Here is a 16,408-nt window from a genome sequence, read left to right on the forward strand (position 1 = left end):
GTCATTCACAGGCTTCGGTTTGCCTGAGACAATGGCCATTCTAAATTGGAGATCATCAACAAATCTCTTACCATAGAACCAAACACATTTGTAACTTGTAATTGGAAGGAAAGGAGAGAAGTTGTTTATTTCTTTTATGGGTAAGCAGAGGGTTATATACAATATAGTTTGAAACTGTTGCTCAACATACTCAACAAGAATGGTCATCAGATAAAGGAGATTGTAAGAATTCCAGACCTATTCCCTCTCAGATCCTCCTCCACCAAAGGAATATGGACTCAGAAGAAGAGAAACTCTTCCACAAACCATTCTTTCTCTGGACTCTCCTGTCTGTCACTAGTCATGTGCTTCATGTGCTTTTTTTTGGGGGGGGGGTTGAGGCAATTGGGGTTAAGTGACTTGCCCAGGGTCACACAGCTAGTAAGTGTCAAGTGTCTGAGGCCAGATTTGAACTCAGGTCCTCCTGAATCCAGGGCTAGTGCTTTGCCCACTGCATCACCTAGCTGCCCCGCTCCATGTGCTTTTTACCCCAATTAGCTCATGTCCTTATGGGAATAGGCTAAAGGGACGCAGCAGCCCCAGGAGAAGCTTGCTGTCTCTATCTTTCCCTTAAGTCCCTCTGACCTTGAACACAGCATCTCTTTGCTACAGCTAGGACAGTCCTTTTGCAGCTGGGTGGTGCCATGAACAGAGCACTAGGCCTAGAGATTACAGCTGGTAAACCTATCACAACGATGCCTATCTGTGGGCTAGTAAGCATCCCCAGGGACAGAGGATTGAGCTCCGTTGTGAAAGATCAGATATACAGTCCTCAGAACAAATTTGTAAGCCATGTTATCACCACATTTGTTGTACCCTGTTACCTAGCTCTGGAGCAGTCCTATTTAAACCTATAAGTCCTATTTGTGGACCATGGAAGACAACTGAGTAATGCAGATATGTCATATGAGCTCCTGGGTGCATCCAGAGTCACCTACAAACAACCCCACTGAGGGAGATGGCAGGGGAAACCCTAGACCACTGTTAACAAAGCTACTTCAAGCTTCTCACTTTCTCACTCTCCTGCATTTACACCATGACTTCTATCTACAAAGGATGGGCTTGGCTGCCCAGAAGATATCAGCATTGAAAGCAGTGTAAGGTAAATAAAATATCTGTTCCTTTCTTGACTAAGTATTGGTGAAGCCTCCATGGTCATTTCTTGTCAGCAGCCCTGGTTATGTGTTCCTTTTCATCCAAAATTAATTGCTGACATTCCAGAATATTATATACCATAATTCTTTGAAATGATTGTATTCCTTGAAAAAGTATCCTTTTCTCTAGTTGCATATTTTTACCTTCTCCTAGTCTGAATGAAAATCATACCCTTGTACAGGGAATTTGTTGCCCCCTAGATTCCTTGCGAATGGACACTTTGTGAAGTATAATACTCCTCTTTAGAATAGAAACTGTGAACCTTGGGACTTCACTGGGGGTGTGAGGAGCTGAAAAATCCAAAGTTGTTCCTGTGATGTGTATCAGCCAGCTGTGCCAAATACAGCATGTTTTTAAATACATCTTTAGTCATCACCCTTCATCTATTTTTAATTACCCAAATATTCTTTTCTATGAACTCTGACTCTTTCTCATAATGTGATTTGGGGTTATTATTAAAGTAGTTCTGAAATTGCACAGAAAAGCTGAGACAAAGGAAAAATGCAGAACAATCCCTGTCAGGAGATAATGATGTTTGCCCCTGATTTATAAATGTTTTTCCTCTCTGCACATACGGAAAGATGGAAGGATAACAGGTGTTTTCTAGCACAACATCTGTGTTAGTAGAGGATCTGAAATACTTTGAATTCTGTTATCATTTATCAAGATGTTTTAAAAAAATTTAATTCCTAATCACTATTGTTATTCCTTTCCAGTTTGGTAAATTAGCTGAATGCGTACTTACTTCTGGACCTCTATATTTATGGAATTCCTATTCATAACACCAGCTAAAATGTTATGGTGTGATATATGGGACAGAGAGGCTAAAATTATCTTTCTTTTGAACCTATAGCTTTTTATACTTATTTTGTGGCACTTGTGACTTTCTTATATGTATATGTATATGTATGTATATATATATATGTATGTATTTACACACACACACATCTTAAGGATTTGTACAAATAACTTATCTTCTTGACAAGACTGTAAGTTCCCTGAGGGCAAGGACCATATCTTATTTATTTTTGAGTCTTCACAGTGCCAAGATACTTCTTATATCACAGACACTCAATAACAAATCAAACAAGCAACAAGTATTTATGAAGAGTTTTCTATGTGCCAGGTACTGTGCTGAATATTGTGGAACCAAATTTTTTAAATTAAAAAAAAATTTAAATGGCTCCTGGCCTCAAGGAGCTTATATTCTAATGGAAGTGACAACATATATACATGTATGCATACATAGATGCACAAATACACACATATACATAATATACATAGGTATGTATGTATATGTATATGTGTGTATATATATGTGTATGTGTGTGTATATATATATATATATATGTGCATGTATGTATATAAACACACACAAGATAGAAGAGTAGGCTGAAGGTAATTGTAGAGGGAAAGGCTGAGGGGACCAGGAAAGGCCTCTTACAGAAGGTAGCATATGAATTGAGTCATGAGGGAGAACAGGAATAAATGCTTGTCGAATTCCAATTTCAATTTGGCAGAACCAAGATACTCAAGCATTTTAGGATATAATTTATTAGAACTTCTTTTCCTTAGTCCTTTCATTATTAGCACAGAGACAAAGACTGTCCTTACATTAAGAAGGGCACAAATAAGGAATATATCTATTGGAAATTTGCTTATAGTATTGTTGTTCAGTCATTTTTCAGTTGTGTCTGACTCTTCATGACTCCTTTTGGGGTTTTCTTGGCAAAGATATCGGAGTGATTTGCCAACTATAACAAAGAACTAATGAGGATTTTCTGAATTATTTTTCTTAAGGACAGTGTCAACCCATGCTAGTGAATAATGGCAGGGCTTTCCATGATTTGTACTTGGGCCCACACCTCTTACTATAGTATAATAGAATAGATATATATAAAGTCCCACTTGCCACTAAAATATCAATGCATGGCATGGTCTTTTTATTGCTAGAAAATTGGTTAAGATGTGATTGTACTCTCAAGGAGGGATTACACATTACTAACAAGTTAGCACACAATAGATCAGTTACCTATCAGAGTTCTAAGAAGGGCCTAAAGGAAAAGAACATAGAACTGGTCGTTTGTGAGGGGATAAATTCAAGAGAATGGTTCTATGTGAAAAAGGAAGGCCAAGGATGATAACATAGTACAGGAAGATGAGAGTACTGACTTTGAAGTGAGAAGAAAGGGTGTCCAAATCCCCTCTCTGACACTTGTCATTTGTATGACCTTCAGCAAGTCAATTTACATTCTTGGGCCTCAGTTTCCTCAGTTGTAAAATGAAAGGGTTGAACTAAAGTATCACTGCATTCTGTTCCAGTTCTATTCCTATGATGTCCACTCCTCCATGATACCTTAATTGTTTGATGTGGTGCTTCGATTCAACAAACATTTATTAATAATAAAAGATATTTATATTATGCTTGAGTTTATGAAGCTCTTCACCAATGTTATCTCATCTGAGCTTCATTACTACATTCTGGGGTCTGTACTGGCATCATTATTATCTCTCTATTCTCTATTTCACAGATTTGAAAAATGAGGCTCAAATATCTGAAATGACTTGCCCAAGACCTCATAGCAAGTATTAAGAGGAAGGATTTAAAGCAAGGCTATCCTAATTCCATGTACACTAGTCACTTCACCAAATTATGTCTCTAACAAATGAATAAAGCATTATGCTCTACATCTACTGTGGGAGGTACAAGGTTACTGGATTCAAATCTGGAAGGAAGCTCAGAGGCAATCTTCTTCACATATCTTTACAAATTAAGCATGGTACCTGAACTCATGGAGATAATGGCATTGTAGGGTATAGACATATACAGAAACAACTATATGCAATTAGTATGTGATATAAACTTAAGCAAAATAATATATGAAAGAGCAATGAGGCAAATCCTATGTAACCCACATTATCAAGTCATTCTTCACTAGGAAAGGTACTGGGTGGGAAAATGAGGAACTATCAAGCTAAGACATGTTAGCGTGAAAAGGAGACATATCAAAATAAGAGAGACAGGGTGGCTGTGATGATATTGTTGATATGATCCTGCTGATTATTAGGGTGAAAAGTGGAGGAGAAAAGATGTCTTTTGTCTATCATTCTACAGTTATCCCTTCCACATTGCAACTTCCCCCATTACAGTTTTTATATATTACAGGTTGGAATAAGAAATTAAATGAGAATTTTTTTTTGGGGGGGGGAGTTGTGGAAGCTGCAGACAACATAGGAAGGACAGCAAATGACACAGAAAAAAATAGAAACACAGAAATTAATAAAATTATATATATATATATATATATATATATATATAGTATTATATAATCTCAACCTAAATTTTACAATAAGGTATCGAAAACACCCCATAAAAGAAAAAGAAACAATTTAGACATCTCTGCTATGAAGGGAGGGCCAAAAAATCTATATGGTTTTTCCAGCTCATGGGGGCACTATGCCCCTGATCCCAGCAATGTGGAAGAGATAGCTGTATTCTATCATTACACAGCCAAAGAGGAGGTGCCTGAGACATCATTCAGACTTATCGATTATCACATCCCTACCAATAACTCTTGAATAGTGTGGCCTTGAATCTGTAACATAGTGAAAAGGCCATCAAAAGAACTACTACCCCACACAGGAAAAAGTCAGTGTGGGGGTGGGGGTGGAGGGGGGAATTAATGCTAGGCATTAACATGAATAGATTATGCTCAGTAGAGAAGTTAATGGTTTAACTAAGAAAGTAATGGTTCACCAAGATTTCCCCAAAGGGGATGGCTGGATTGCTAATGACTACCTTGGAGTGAAAAAGCAATAGCTTTGTTTTGGGTTATAAGTCTGGGCCATGGAGACACTTGCTGTGTTCTAGGCTTCCATCTTTGGAGCGGTGGGTTCCATCTCTAGCAAATGGGTGACTAGGAAATGAGGAAGTGCATAGTTTTCCCAAGTAGAATGAACCCAGACACTAGCCTAGGATTTGAAAAAAAAAACACAGAAACCACGATAATTATGTAATTTGCTAGAGGAATCTAAATCAAGCAGGACAGGGAGAAAGAGAGGATAGAGCTCATTCTCTAAGAAATGGGGTCGGCTAGACACCTTGACTATATTGATAATATGGAGGTGTCCTGAAACTGCAAGCTTCAATATAAGCTTGAATAAGGGAGTGTTCCTTTCTTCCTCCATTTTTATTCTCAAGGAAAAAGCCAAGCTTCTCTAGCTGCTAGGCTACCCCTTTTTTTACTTCTTGCTTCCCTTGTCCCTCCTCTCTTATCTGAGAAGCAGTGAGAGTTTCAAAGCTTTGTTTGTTTGTTTTCTCCCTCCAAATGTTTACTTTCAGTGTTAATTTGTTACCCTGTTATAAAGTCTGTTGGTGAGCAAGATAAGGCTGTTTGCTGTGTTTATTTAGTGCTCATATAAAGATCCGGAAAGAACAAGAATATCCCCTTTCTGAAAGGGAATTTACTTTACCTCAATGAAATTGATGCTGGGGCCAATGCCATGGAAGCAGCAAAAGGGCTGATGTCATCTTCTATGAGCCTTGCAGAAGTATCCAAGATCAAATATAGAAATATATATATATATACTGGATCTGTTTCTCCCAGTGAGACAAAAAAATGGTGCACTTGAAGTGAAAAAGACATTGTAGCTCCAGTCTGAGAGGTTTTGAGTGGCAGGCTTTCCAATGTGCTTCAAAAGCTATCCCCCAGGGGAGAGAACTACATGCTGCAAGACCCTCTCAAATGCAGGGAACCTAGCTGGAAGGCTTTCACTGCACGTGTGAAGTTACCATAGTAATACTAAGGCAAGCAGTATAAGAATGCCACCAAGTGCCTAAACTCGCTCATGAGAGCCCCCTCGTGGCTAGACTAGTACAGAGCTAGGCAAAAAAAAAGACATCACCTTGTAACTTTACCCCATTACTTCTTTCATAGGTGTTTTGTAGGTTTTCCTGTAATGCTTCATTTTTAAATTATTTTAAAATACTTCAAAGGATGCAGTGCTATCTTCAAGAAGCAAGAGAAGAAAGGACCTGATTTTTCATCTGTGGGTTGAGCCAGGTGTCCGGGTATTCAGTACAGTGAGGGGATGGAGAAACCAGGAAGGGTCAGAGGAAAGTAGGGTCCTGTTACATGGTAGAAATGAAAGGATTAAACAAGGATTCCAAGGCCTGATGGGTTAGGTCAGGCAGAAGTGAGGATTAATACGTCCAGATTCCAAGAGATGACAGTTTCTTTGAAGATGGACTAAGAACAGAAGACTGCTTGCAGCAGCAGTATCTCATTTTTGTTTTCACAACATTTCAAAAATGTGGTTTTACAACATGAAATACAATGGAGCCCTACATTTGGAGGGGGGGGGAAGGAAGAGGGAAAATGGAAATACATAAGCTGACACCGCAGAATCACAAATAGAAAAATAAGGATTTAACAACAACAAAAAAAAGTCCTCTAAATTTTGGGCTTGGGCCAAGCCACCATCCTCTGCTTTTGCTTGATTTATAGCCCATGAAAGGTTATCTATGACTCCCAAACTACAGGCCTCTGTGTCTTTTTTGCAATATGTATCAAAAATAGACTTTAGCTTCTTTTGTTGTTTGTTTATTTGTTTTTCTAAGTTACCAGTTTTAAATTAAGGTTCAACTAAATAACCTGCCTAAGAAGCTTAGAACCCTGAGGACAAGACTAGAAGTCTGTGACTCTTTATTTGTTGGTCTCCCCTCAAGATAAGTAATCACTGACTATCTTTGTTTCTTCTACATATGCTTATTTTCTATTTTCCTTCCTGTTTAATTTAAAGAGGACTTAAAAAACAACAACAGCTTCATTAAAATCTTGGGGATATTTGTAGGAATATGTATTTGAGGAATGAATACCACACTAGTACAAATGGGAGGCAGTGTGCTAAGAGCCTTGGCTCTGGGTTAGGGGACTTGGATTGTAATTCTACTTCTTCTGCTACCTTTTTTGCCTTGTGCAAGTTGCTTAACTTCTCTGGACCTCAATTCAGTCATTTGTAAATTGAAGAGGTTGAATTAGATGGCCTTCTAGCTCTAGAATTAGGGTCCTAAAAATTTGACTAATTAAAAAGCTCCTATCTTCCCCATGTTCATAAATGCAATATGACTGGTTTATGTATACTAACTTAATGCTTTAAACTACCCTCTTCTTCCTGACTTTACAGATGAATTTATGGGTGTTTCTTGAATTACTCTCTAATTGCTTCTGCAATTAGAGTATAATGAAAATTATTCCTTCATCATTTACTATGTACCTAACAGATTCAAAACACCATATTTGGTTCTTGGAAAAGATCCAAAGATAACCATGAAATGGGCCTGCCTTCATACAGCTTACAGTCTTGCACAGAGGCAGCTGGGTGATATAGTGGATAGAGTTCTGGGCATGGAATAAATAAAACCTGCATTCAAATCCAGCCAAATTCATTTACTACCTGTATAATCCTGGGGAAGTCATTTAAATTCTGTTTGCCTCAGTCTCTTCAGTAGTAAAATGGACACAGTAACAGCACTCATCTCCTAGGGTTTCTATAAAGATCAAATGAGATAATGTTTGTAAAGCACTTAGCACAGTGCTTGGCACATAATAGGTACTCAATAAAATGTATTTCTCCCCCCCCCCCAAGCACTTGATCCTCTCACCATTATCATATGGTGGTGTGGCAAAAGTAAAATGGTTTTGGATTCAGGGGATCCAAATTTGAATAGCTTTGTTACCTTGGGCATAAATGTTTTATTCAAAGTAAAGTGATATTCAGTGATGAAGCAAGATTCTATATAATAAGTACTTTCACTTGTCTTCTATGAGTCTAACATAATCACACAAGGGTCTCTAGGCTTCCGACTCATCAAAGGTGATACAAGTGGAATCAACTAAATGACTTCTAAGGTCTTATCCAATGTTACAATCCCATGCTTCTAGTTGAGATTCTTGTAGGAAAAGTTCTCTCCTCTCCCCTCCAAGGCCTCTTTCTCTCTCTCTTTTTTTTTTTGGTGAGGCAATTGGGGTTATGTGACTTGCCCAGGGTCACACAGCTAGTAAGTGTTAAGTGTCTGAGGCTGGATTTGAACTCAGGTCCTCCTGACTCCAGGGCCAGCGCTCTATCCACTGCACCACCTAGCTGTCCTCCAAGGCCTCTCTTAATCCCACAAAGTCTCTGAAGCTGTTTCCCTCTAAGAAAGCATTTCTCCTTCTCTGTCTCTGTCTCTGTCTCTGTCTCTGTCTCTCTGTCTCTCTCAATGTCTGTGTGTGTCTGTCTGTCTTTCTCTCTCTCTCTGTCTCTGTCTGCACCAAGGCAGCTAAATGGTGTCAAAATCTAGGACTTCCATGACTTGGAAGTTCAGAAGACAGGAACAAGGTCAGGAGAGGGAATGAAGATGAAGGGTGTCCCAGACCCTTTGGTAAAATGGAGGCTCCAAAAAGAATTCACTAGTGGAAGTCGTGTGGAGGGGGAGATTACAGAGATGGTTGTAGGTACCAGGGAAAAGAGGCCCCAGGTGCTTAGGGAAGTTCCAGGATGAGAATAATTGGCATTTATAAAGCACTTTAAAGTTTTCAAAGCTCCCTACTTCAATTTTCTCACTTAAGTCCCACAATAACCCTGTGAAGTAAGAACTACCAGCATGACTAACCCTCTTTAACAATGGTAAAATTAAGGCTAAGAAAGTTTAAATGATCTTCTAAGAGCCACATACATTTAATATTTGTAAGAGATAAGACTTGAATTCAGATTTTACAGACTCAAGGTACTGCCTGTACTCACTACCCCAAGCTGACACTCAGAAGCCTTAGGTGGCTTCCCTAAGGTCACATATCACAAGTCTTCTGTTAGGCCTTTCCAAATGAATTGAATTCAACATTTATTCAAGCATTTCCATAACATCAATCACTCAATAAACTTTTATTAAGGCCCCTACTGTGTCATTCAGTCAATCAACAGGGTTATATTAAGAATTTATGGGGCGGCTAGGTGGCGAAGTGGATAGAGCAGCCGCCCTAGAATCAGGAGGACCTGAGTTCAATTTCAGCCTTAGACACTTGACACTTACTAGCTTTGTGACCCTGGGCAAGTCACTTAACCCCAATTGCCTCACCCTCCCCAAAAAAAGAGAACTTACTATGTGTCAGGAAGTAAACTAAACATTTGGGGTACAAATTAAAACAGAAACAAGGCCCTTACCCTCAAGGAACTTCCACATTTAATGAGGGAAACAACATGCAAATAGCTGGGTTCTAAAAAGATGTAAAAGTAGTAGAGGGAAGGTCACTTGAGAAGGGAAGGTATTAACAGCTAGGGGACCTAGGAAGGCCTCCTGCAGAAGATGGGATCTGGGCTGAGCTTGGATGCAACCTAGGGAAACTGAGAGGTGAAGGTGAGGGGGCAGATCATTCCTGATATGTGAGACAGCCAGTATCAACTGGGAAACAGGAAATGGAAGATTGTGTTTGGCAGTGCTGGAGATAAAAAGTCAAAATAAAAAACTCCTTACCCAAAAAAGGCCTCTATTCCTTATACTACACAGCCTCCCCATGCATATATTGTCCAGTCTATAAGACAGTGACCCCTTTGAAATCAGAAACCAAGTCTAATATATTTGTCTCCTCTGAGATTCAGTGCTAGGCACATAAGAGACATTTGATACTTAATGAATGAAATATTGCTTTACTATCAAAAAAGTTAGCTCTTTACTTTAAGTTGTTTTTGTTTTTGTTTTTGTTGTTGTTTTGGTGAGGCAATTGGGGTTAAGTGACTTGCCCAGGGTCACACAGCTAGTAAGTGTCAAGTGTCTGAGGCCGGATTTGAACTAAGGTCCTCCTGAATCCAGGGCCGGTGCTCTATCCACTGAATCACCTAGCTGCCGCAGGTCTTTACTTTTAGCTGAGACAAGGAAGGATCAAGCCATCCAACAAAGTTTTTCTCTGTATGTTCACAGAGGGCATTGTCCTTGCCAGGGGTTTACCTATATTTAGATCATAGATGATCCAAGAATAGGGAAGGAGTGAAATAATTTAAAAGGAGTGAAGCTCTTACCATATTTCTTTGTAGAAGTGTTAATAGCCCATGTTAAGCTCTTGGCAGTGCATTGCCCACATGCTTCTGATACATCCCTATTCCAATAGATTCATCATAAGAAAGAACCCTCTTTTAGGAGGAAGCATTTGGATACATCTGTTATTCTGATTTGTGTCCAGCTCTTTCTGGTCTAATTTTCTTTTCTTTTTTTAAAAATAATTTTAAATTTTATGGATTTTTAATTTTTTTCCAATTACATGAAAATTTTTTTTGCATTCTGAATTTTCTTCCCACCCTCCCTTCCCTCCCCCTTCCCAAAGCCAGTGTAAGGAATTAATTGTGATTAGGGGTTTCCATGCCCACATCTTTGCTTCATTATGGTCAGACTGAAAAGATGTAATCTTGAAAAGCCATGCCTTGTTAGGGTCCAGAAACTGGCCAATTTGCAGCTGTAGAACCCCCTGTTAGTTCTGTCAATCAAAGTTGCCAGCCAATTTGCTTGGGGCTGTGTGTGTGGATAGCCCTGTTTCCAGTTTTGTGGGAGTTTTTTGGGAGAAAGCCCGGGGAGGAAAGCACTCTCTTGGTCACCTCGGAGTGAGGGAGAGAGTAGCTGGGGTGTTTTCAGCTTCAGACCAAGCCAGGAGACACAGCACATTCTTCTTAGAGCTGCGGATTCCAGGTGGTGGTGAATCTGTGTTGTTGAAGCTAGGCTAGCTCTTGGAGCTAGCTGGGCTGGAGGCAGGTTTGGGGTGCCTGGAGTCTTTTTAACCTAGAGATTCAGATTCTAACTATCTGGGACTTGGGACATATTTTTTCCCTTTCTCTATCCCCTTTCTCATTGTCCCTAGCTCTATTCACTTCACATGTGTAGTAGATTTGTTCACATTAATAAAAAACCTGATTTGTTTGTGGAAAAGAGGCTGTTAATATCCTTTCTTACCCCAATATTATGGTGAGCTGCCCAATTAACCCTTACCACTTAAATTTGGCCCTTACACCAGCAAACAATCTTTTCCAGTTTATACATTACAATCATGTTAAACATATTTCTACATTAGTCATGTTGTAAGAGAAGAATCAGAACAAAAGGAAAAAAAAATGCAAGAAAGAATAAACAACCACAACAACAAAGCAACAACAAAAGTGAAAATGGTATGCTTCAATCTGCATTCAGACTCCATAGTTCTGTAGCCATTCCCCAGTTGATGGCCATCCCCTCGATTTCCAATTCTTTGCCACCACAAAAAGAGCACCTATATATATTTTTGTACATGGAGGTCCTTTTCTCCTTTTTATGATCTCTTTGGGATATAGACCTAGTAGTGGTAGTGCTGGGTCAAAGTGTATGCAGTTTTATAGCCTTTTGGGCATCGTTCCAAATTGCTCTCCAGAATGGTTGCATCAGTTCACAGCTCCACCAATAATATATTATTGTTCCAATTTTCCCACAAATCTCCCACAATTCTTCTCCAACATTTATCATTTTCCTTTTTCATCATATTAGCCAACTGGGTAGAGTAGTTTTTGTTTTTGTTTTTGTTTTTATGCGGGGCAACGGGGGTTTAATGACTTGCCCAGGGTCACACAGCTAGTAAGTGTCAAGTGTCTGAGGCCGGATTTGAACTCAGGTCCTCCTGAATCCAGGGCTGGTGCTTTATCCACTGTGCCACCTAGATGGCCCCCTGGATAGAGTAGTTTTAATTTGCATTTCTGTCATCAGTAGTGATTGAGAAAGTGTTTTTTCATATGACTGGATAGCTTTAATTTCTTCATCTGAAAACTGCCTGTTCATATTCTTTGACCATTTCTCAATTGGGGAATGACTTGTATTATTATATTTTTTTATTCAGTTTCCTGTATATTTTAGATATGAGGCCTTTATCAGAAACACAATCAGTAAAATTGTTTCCCAGCTTTTGGGTTTCCTTCTAATTTTTATTCGCATTGGTTTTGTTTGTACAGAACCTTTTTTTTTTTTAATTCAATGTACTCAAAATGATCAACTTTGCATTTCATAATGTTCTCTCTCTCATCTTTGGTCATGAATTCTTCCCCTCTTCATAGATCTGACAAGTAAACTATTCCTTCCTTTTCTAATTTGCCTATGGTATTAATCACTCTTTATATCTAGGTCATGTACCCATTTTGACTTTATTTTGGTATTGTAACAATTGGAATGACGCCACCTGCTGGAGACTTACTGTAGAAAAGTTTCGCCATGAAACGAAGGTCTGAGGGCAAGAACATGCGTTTTTTCTTTGGTGTCAGGAAGTGACATTTGCTAGTGGGAAGAAGAAGGAAGAGCTGGGCGCTCTGACTCAGGCTTTTTCCTGAGGACGTGGGTGGAGAGGGGAGCTAGAAATGTACTCTCCCTTTAATAGATAGGAATCTAGGCCTTTCTCTCTCTCTTTACCAAATTCTTATTCTCCTCAATAAATGCTTAAAAGTCTGACTCTTGCTAAAGCTTATACTTTATTGGTGACCACTCATTAGATATTTTAGATAGACTAGTTAGAATTTTAGCCCTTAACAGTATATGATCCAACACATTGGTCTATGCCTTGTTTCTGTCATACTGTTTTCCAGTTTTCCCAGCAGTTTTTGTCAAATAGTGAGTTCTTATCCCGGAGGCTAGTCTTCGTGTTTATCAAACAGAAAATTGCTATATTCATTTACTACTGTGTTTTTGTGTGCCTAACCTATTCCACTGATCTACCCCTCTATTTCTTAGCTAATTCCAAATAGTTTTGATGGTTGCTGCTTTATAATATAGTTTTAGATCTGGTACAACTCGGCTATCTGGTCTAATTTTCTCAAGCACTTTAAGGAATATTCCTCCTTCAGATTTGTTTGGGACCTGAGACTCAGCTCACCTTGTTACATTTCTCCCTGGGCTTTTTAGATGGGTTGCAATGAGAAGCATGCTGAATTTGGAATCAGTGAAATCCTGGCTCTAACACTATAAATGTTTCTGTGACCCCGGAAAGATCACTTATTCTCTCCCAACCTCAGTTTCCTCAGCTGTAATGTGAAGAGTTTAGATAAGATACCCTTAAAGGTCTCTTCTAATTCTAAGTCTCTGGTCCTGCTAGGGTGACAAGTTGAGTCATATCCTTTTTCAGATTCAGTCTGCAAACCTGTAAAATAAAAGGGTTGGACTAAATGACCTCTAAGATTGCTTTGGGCTTCACCTAAATCTAGGTTACTCTCTCACTTTTGGCAAGGTTTAAGGCTGATGACTCTGAAGCAATAGTTTTCCAATTTTTTTTTTCAGTAACCACTCGGGCAGCTGCCCACGGTAGTGTGCTTCCAATTGTCAAGTTATTCTCTTTGGTGGATGTGTCCTTTCAGGCGCTCATCAGAGCAGAAGTGTCCCAGCTGCTTCCATGATTCCTCAGTGCCTGTTGCTTGGGGCTAGAATGTGACAAATAGATGTGTGTTGCTCGCCTGCCTGTCACCAAGGTCTCATTTGCCTCAGACACTTCTTACTTTCTCTGCATTCTGATATTCTAATGCCTTGTCAGTCCCCTGGGAATGAACCCTGAAGTGATGTCAGAGACCTGCATTTGAGCCAGCCAAGAATCAAAGCAGACATTATAGATCAGTGCTGATTTTTTCCCATCCTCTCACCTCTTGTTCTTCAATGAAGAGAAGGCACTTTGGTGGTTCTTCGCACCCAAGAGTCCAAAGGTCAGTTAGTTAAGCCAGTCTCCTCACTGACATTACGCTATCTATATTTGTTGCAAACTCCAGGACATATGGCCCGTGTTACATTTGTGATGTAGTGGAAAATGCAATGAATTTTGAGTGAGGGTACCTGCATTTGACTTCTTTTTTTTTTTTTTTTGTAGGGCAATGGGGGTTAAGTGACTTGCCCATGGTAACACAGCCAGTAAGTGTCAAGTGTCTGAGGCCGGATTTGAACTCAGGTACTCCTGAATCCAGGGCCAGTGCTTTATCCACTGTGCCACCTAGCTGCCCTGAATCCTTAAACAGTATTTACTCAGAGTACTGAAGAGAAAGATCTCTAACTTCAGTGTTGGAAGACAAGGGTCCAAAAATTTATTCTGACATTACATCTGTCTTCTATATGCAAAGTAAATTGATCTCCATGGGCCTCAGTTTCCCTATCTCTAAAATGGAAAGGAGAGGGGTAGTCCCCTCAGAGATCCCTGAGGGGACTTTCCTGTCTGGTCTTGGGCAAGTTCTTTCACCTTTCAAGGCCTCAGTTTCCTTATCTATAAAATCAGGCATTTAGACTAGGTGGACATTAAGATCACTTGTATCTCTAAATCCTACAATTCCATGTACAAGGTTGGAGAGAATGTATGCCCTTTTTCTTCCTGTACCTATACAAGACCTATTTCTCTTTTTCAAAGCTCAATTGAAAACTCATAATGTCTATCAAGCCCCTCTTCATCTCTCTTTCACCAAATTCAGAAAGCACTTATTGTCTGTACCATATAATATAGTACATGCTATTTTCCACTCTTGCCTTGTTCTCTACTTTATAGATATGCTTTCTCTGCCTCTCTTCCCCCTACTGGAGAATATAAGCTCCATTAGGGTAGGTGCTGAATCTTATTCAACTGAATTTGATAGACACATATTAAGTGCCTCTTATGTGCCAGGAATTGTGCTAGATGCTCAGGATCTGAAGTCAAAAACAAAAGTCTCTGTTCTCAAGGAATTGAAAATTTTCCTGTATTCTTTTTTTTTTTTTTTTTTTTTTTAGTGAGGCGATTGGGGTTAAGTCATTTGCCCAGGGTCACACAGCTAGTAAATGTTAAGTGTCTGAGGCCGGATTTGAACTCCTGACTCCAGGGCCCGTGCTCTATCCACTGTGCCACCTAGCCACCCCATTTCCTGTATTCTTTAATCAACTATCACAAAATAAGGGCTCAAAAATAATTTTAGAATTGACCTTTAATCTGTTCACAAACTTTACAAAGGTTACTTATATTTGGCTTAACCCTTCAATAGCTCTGAACCTCACCTGCCTACCCTGAAAAAATCTGCACATACTCATCGGGAAATCTTTTGCAGTAGGAAGTATTCAAGAGTGTACTGAGAGTTGACTGTTAAGCTTCAGTGTTAAACTTTCATTTACACCTAGAAAATCAGCAAACTTTACAAATTATGACTTGATTTATTGTTTTGTTAATTATCTAGTTTTAAGAAAGTAATAGAGAAACTTATAAGTGTGTCAGGAGTACTTTTTGTTTTCCCCCCAGAGGACCAACTGTTAAATATTTACCAACATACCCCTGGAAGTATTCATGACTATTTGATATTGAGAAAACATGCTACTGGTCTAATCACAATTGAAGTTTATTTGAAGATGTATTTTTTTGGTCACAATTCTTAGTCTTTTTGTTTGCTTTGACAACTTTGATGTTCTGGATTAATTTCTGGGAAGGAAAACCATGTATCTGTGTAAATAATTATTATTTTTTAAAATTTTAATGGTTACATAGTTAAATAGGAATTAGCTTTATTAGCAATAACAAAAATGGAATATCAGACTACACAAGACAGAGAGTACATTTATTTATTCATTGAAAAAGGCTTGGGGCAGCTAGGTGGCAGGGGCGGCTAGGTGGCACAGTGGATAGAGCACTGGCCCTGGAGTCAGGAGTACCTGAGTTCAAATCTGGCCTCAGACACTTAACACTTACTAGCTGTGTGACCCTGGGCAAGTCACTTAACCCCAATTGCCTCACTAAAAAAAAAAATCTGGATGCAGATTGAACCAAACCGTTTTAGGGGCAGCTAGATGGCGCAGTGGTTAAAGCACTGGCCCTGTATTCAGTAGTACCTGAGTTCAAATCCGACCTCAGACACTTGACACTTACTAGCTGTGTGACCCTGGGCAAGTCACTTAACCCCCATTGCCTGCAAAAAAACAAAAAATAAAAAAACAAAAAAAAGAATTGAAAAAAAAAAGAAAAAGGCTTAATGCTTAGAACTTTGATTTAGAAATTTCAGAGTTTGAGACATTCTTGACTTAAAACTAGAAAAATTGAATTTGTGCCTAGGCCTTGCAAGTATATGTTGTTGTTATTGTTTTTGCTGTTGTTGTTGTTGTTGTTGTTGTTGTTGTTGCTAATTAATACCTTCTGGAGTGTGCCAATCAAGGGTCAATGATGGCACAGAATCACAGAATAGCAGATTTGGA

The sequence above is a fragment of the Dromiciops gliroides genome, chromosome 4 (genome assembly GCF_019393635.1).
Source record: "Dromiciops gliroides isolate mDroGli1 chromosome 4, mDroGli1.pri, whole genome shotgun sequence".
NCBI lineage: Eukaryota > Metazoa > Chordata > Mammalia > Microbiotheria > Microbiotheriidae > Dromiciops > Dromiciops gliroides.